This window comes from Piliocolobus tephrosceles, chromosome 1 (genome assembly GCF_002776525.5).
Source record: "Piliocolobus tephrosceles isolate RC106 chromosome 1, ASM277652v3, whole genome shotgun sequence".
Classification (NCBI taxonomy): domain Eukaryota; kingdom Metazoa; phylum Chordata; class Mammalia; order Primates; family Cercopithecidae; genus Piliocolobus; species Piliocolobus tephrosceles.
In genome coordinates, this window is record NC_045434.1 from 139,499,532 (window position 1) to 139,505,531 (window position 6,000).

A 6,000-nucleotide genomic window follows, 5' to 3' on the forward strand; every position below is an offset into this window, starting at 1 on the left:
CTCTCCCAAGACTAAACCAGGAAGAAGTTAAATCCCTGAATAGACCAATAGCAGGCTATGAAATTAAGGCAATAATTAATAGCCTGCCAACCAAAAAAAGTCCAGGACCAGACAGCTTCACAGTTGAATTCTACCAGAGGTACAAGGAGGAGTTGGTACCATTACTTCTGAAACTATTCCAATCAATAGAAAAAGAGGGAATCCTCCCTAACTCATTTGACGAGGCCAACATCATCCTGATACCAAAGCCTGACAGAGATACAACAAAAAAAGAGAATTTTAGACCAATATCCCTGATGAACATCAATGCAAAAATCCTCAATAAAATACTGGCAAACCAAATCCAGCAGCACCTCAAAAAGCTTATCCACCATGATCAAGTGGGCTTCATCCCTGGGAGGCAAGGCTGGTTCAACATACACAAATCAATAAATGTAATCCAGCATATAAACAGAACCAAAGACAAAAACCACATGATTATCTCAATAGATGCAGAAAAGGCATCTATTGTTGACAAACTTCAACAGCGCTTCATGCTAAAAACTCTCAATAAATTCAGTATTGATGGAATGTATCTCAAAATAATAAGAGCTATTTATGACAAACCCACAGCCAATATCATACTGAATGGGCAAAAACTGAAAGCATTCCCTTTGAAAACTGGCACAAGACCGGGATGCTCTCTCTCACCACTCCTATTCAACATAGTGTTGGAAGTTCCGGCTAGGGCAATCAGGCAAGAGAAAGAAATCAAGTGTATTCAGTTAGGAAAAGAAGAAGTCAAATTGTCCCTGTTTGCAGATGACATGATTGTATATTTAGAAAATCCCATCGTCTCAGCCCAAAATCTCCTAAAGCTGATACGCACCTCCAGCAAAGTCTCAGTATATAAAATCAATGTGCAAAAATTACAAGCATTCTTATACACCAGTAACAGACAAACAGAGAGCCAAATCATGAATGAACTTCCATTCACAATTGCTTCAAAGAGAATAAAATACCTAGGAATCCAACTTACAAGGGATGTAAAGGACCTCTTCAAGGAGAACTACAAACCACTGCTCAGTGAAATAAAAGAGGACACAAACAAATGGAAGAACATGCCATGCTCATGGATAGGAAGAATCAATATTGTGAAATGGCCATACTGCCCAAGATAATTTATAGATCCAATGCCATCCCCATTAAGCTACCAATGACTTTCTTCACAGAATTGGAAAAAACTGCTTTAAAGTTCATATGGAACCAAAAAAAGACCCCACATTGCCAAGACAATCCTAAGCCAAAAGAACAAAGCTGGAGGCATCACGCTAGCTGACTTCAAACTATACTACAAGGATACAGTAACCAAAACAGCATGGTACTGGTACCAAAACAGAGATATAGACCAATGGAACAGAACAGAGTCCTCAGAAATAATACCACACACCTACAGCCATCTGATCTTTGACAAACCTGACAAAAGCAAGAAATGGGGAAAGGATTCCCTATTTAATAAATGGTGCTGAGAAAATTGGCTAGCCATAAGTAGTAAGCTGAAACTGGATCCTTTCCTTACTTCTTATACGAAAATTAGTTCAAGATGGATTAGAGACTTAAATGTTAGACCCAAAACCATAAAAACCCTAGGAGGAAACCTAGGTAATACCATTCAGGACATAGGCATGGGCAAGGACTTCATGTCTAAAACACCAAAAGCAATGGCAACAAAAGCCAAAATTGACAAATGGGATCTAATTAAACTAAAGAACTTCTGCACAGCAAAAGAAACTACCATCAGAGTGAACAGGCAACCTACAGAATGGGAGAAAAATTTTGCAATCTACTCATCTGACAAAGAGCTAATATCCAGAACCTATAAAGAACTCAATCAAATTTACAAGGAAAAAACAAACAATCCCATCAAAAAGTGGGCAAAGGATATGAACAGACACTTCCAAAAGAAGACATTCATACAGCCAACAGACACATGAAAAAATACTCATCATCACTTGCCATCAGAGAAATGCAAATCAAAACCACAATGAGATACCATCTCACACCAGTTAGAATGGTAATCATTAAAAAATCAGGAAACAACAGGTGCTGGAGAGGATGTGGAGAAATAGTAACACTTTTACACTGTTGGTGGGACTGTAAACTAGTTCAACCATTGTGGAAGACAGTGTGGCAATTCCTCAAGGATCTAGAACTAGAAATACCATTCGACCCAGCCATCCCATTACTGGGGATATACCCAAAGGATTATAAGTCATGTTGCTATAAAGACACATGCACACATATGTTTATTGCAGCACTATTCACAATAGCAAAGACTTGGAATCAACCCAAATGTCCATCAGTGACAGACTGGATTAAGAAAATGTGGCACATATACACCATGGAATACTATTCAACCATAAAAAAGAATGAGTTCATCTCCTTTGTAGGGACATGGATGCAGCTGGAAACCATCATTCTCAGCAAACTATCGCAAGAACAGAAAACCATATACCGCATGTTCTCACTCATAGGTGGGAATTGAACAATGAGATCACTTGGACACAGGAAGGGAAACACAACACACTGGGTCCTATTGTGGGGAGGGGGGAGGGGGGAGGGATAGCATTAGGAGATATACCTAATGTAAATGATGAGTTAATGAGTGCAGCACACCAACATGGCTCATGTATACATATGTAACAAACCTGCACATTGTGCACATGTACCCTAGAACTTAAAATAAAAACAAAACGAAACAAAACAAAAAACAGGAAAAGTAAGTTACTTAAAGTAATATCCCAGTAATGTTTTTCCATCAAAAATATGAGACAACAGGGACTAGACCTTAGAGAAAAACATACGAATTTTTATTTCAGACTATGAAACGGAGAACTGTTGAATAGTTTGTGAGATATATGTTAGTTTTGATGAGCTACTGTAATTTACATTGTATTTCATTTGGGACTTCTCAGTATCCCAAAATGACTCCTTATTGAGGTTTTCTGTATGAATGACATCTTTTCTGGAATATTCACTCCGTAGCATTTAATTAATGTGTTCTTTTGGCACTTAAAGTATCATCTCAATAGTTGTTTGTAAAGTATCATCTCAATAGTTGTTTTGTTTAAACTATTAAACTCAATAGTTTAAACCAAAGAGGAACAAAAATAAACACTGGACTCATTTTTATCATATTGCCAAGAGACACAACTATAGACAAGCATCCATGGGTGTGATAAGCAAGAACTGAATCTCAAATCCCATTCAGGGTGCTGAAAATTCCACCCTTAATATATTTGTAAACACATTGTCATAAAATCATACTCCTTGACTGTTGTTGATGCTACATCACTTGGAAATTGTGCAGGGGACCTGAATCTAGGAAATGTAATTTCTCTGTTGCTTAGCTTGTGAAAAACCCTATTCTGAATATCATCTGGATATGAACTAGAATGATTGTGACAACTTCATCTCTAACGCAATGAGAGTTGTGTTTATTTTACGGAGTTTTGCTTATAGCAAAACACAGAAATACCATAGAGAGGAATACATACTTTATGGGTCTGATGCTGATGATTTTGAGTGGCAATCAATCTTCTGGCCATGTGTAAATGCAGAAATACTGACCAACATGCAAAACACTTCAACTTTCAGGGATATTTGGGTCAAGAGGAACCCAGTGTGTATAAGTTCTTCTTGTATAATTCAGCACAATTCATTTAAATAAATGCATTGCATACCTTCTATATGCAAAATAATGTGCAATTTAAAAGTTATTTCTTTCTCATTAAACATAATAGTATGTAGTGTTGAAGAATATTGGACATACATATGGAAATATTGCCATTCAAATCTAGAGTAATTTGTCCAGTGCAGTATTTTTATTGTCTCCTTTAAAAAAGCTGATGAGTGTCCTATTTATTATACATTCCATCTTAAACCACAAAATAAGTAAAATAACTTACCAACCTATAAGGTACAATCCACTTAATCTTTATTAGCATCTACTATGAGCTAGAGACAATTTCAAACAGGTCAATGACACTCTATGTCTCTTTAATTAAAAAAAAATTTCACCATGTACCGTGGTTGATTTAGAACTTACTTTCACTTTTACAACTTTGAAAACCACGAATTTAGCAATATCAGGAAGCAGGGGCTTCTTTAATACATTCTTTAAAATTTCAGTTAAGAAAATTTGCTTTTAATAGTGAATATCTTTAATGCTAATAAATCATTAATAACGGGAAGTTAGCAAATAACATTATTTTTTCTTTTAATAATATCTCATTTTTTAAAATTTCATTTAATTTTATTTTAAGTTCTGGGATACATATGCAGGACATGTAGGTTTGTCACATTGGTAAATGCGTTCCATGGTGGTTTGCTGCACCTATCAACCCATCACCTAGGTATTAAGCCCCACATAAATTAACCATTTATCCTGATACCCTCGCTCGCCTGGCTCCACCCCTGGACAGGCCCCAGTGTGCTGTTTCCCTTCCTGTGTCCATGTGTTCTCATTATTTAGCTCCCATTTATGAGTGAGAACATGGAGTGTTTTGTTTTCTGTTTCTTACATTGGTTTGCTGAGGATAATGGCTTCGTGCTACATCCATGCCCCTTCAAAGGACATGATCCTGTTCCTTTTTATGGCTGCATAGTGTTCCACAGTGTATGTGCACTACATTTTCTTTATCCAGTCTATCATTGATGGGCATTTGGGTTGAGTCCATATCTTTGTTATTGTGAATAGTGCTGCAATGAATATACACATGCATGTATCTTTTTAATAGAATGATTTATATTCATTTGGATATATACCCAGTAATGGGATTGCTGGGTCAAATGTATTTCTTGTTCTTGGTCTTTGAAGAATCACCACACTGTCTTCCACAATGGATGAACTAATGTACATTCCCACCAATGACGTAAAATCATTCCTATTTCTCCACAGCTTCGCCAGCATCTGTTGTTTCTTGACTTTTTAATAATCGCCATTCTGACTGGCATGAGATGGTAGCTCACTGCAGTTTTGATTTGCATTTCTTTAATGATGAATGGTGTTGAGCCTTTTTTCATGTTTGTTGGCTGCATGAATGTCTTCTTTTGAGAAGTGTCTGTTCATGAATAGGACCTAATTTTTTTTTATAGATGACAATTTTGTCTTATGAAACAAAGTGAATGAAATATTTTTACAGACAATTACACTCTCTTGTTCTTCCTAGCTGAGATGAGACTTCATCTCATTTCCTTTTACTGACTGAGTACTATTTCCAAAGTATTTCCACCCTGCTGCTAATGTCTTTTATGCCCTCATGCACTGCATAATGTCTGGCATTTTCTCATGTTAGGATGGCTGCCCTCTCCTCACCCTAGAGCCAATGGTTTTAGCTTTCTTCTCAGAAAGTAAAATTAGACAGCTGACCTCAGGAAGAACATTGCATTCCACCAGCCTGGCTTTTCTGTTTTTTTATGGATTCTCACTCTGTGGCCCAGGTTGGAGTGCAATGGCACAATCTTGGCTCACTGCAACCTCTGCCTCCCAGGTTCAAGTGATTCTCCTGCTTCAGCCTCCTGAGTAGCTGGGGCTATAGGCACGTGCCACCACCCCCTGCTCAATTTTGTTTTCAGTAGAGACGGGGCTTCACCATGTTGGCCAGGCTGGTCTCGAACTCCTAACCTCAAGTGATCCACCTACCTTGGTCTCCCAAAGTGCTGGGATTACAGGCGTGAGCCACCGTGGCCAGCCTCCAACAGCCTATTTTATGTGCCCTTATCTTCTCTGCACTTATCAAAGGAAGGTTAGCTAAAATGGTCATGAACTTCTCAGAGGCCTGGCACGTGAGACTTCCCATGAAGAAAGGCCAAGTTTATCAAGTCTCAGAAGCCTTACCAAATTAGGTTCCAAGGCTATAACTTACCAAATTAAAAATAGGCTGCTGCTTTGAGGAACAAGTAGAGAGATCTAAAAAGAAAAGAAAAGAAAAGAAAAGAAAAGAAAAGAAAAGAAAAGAA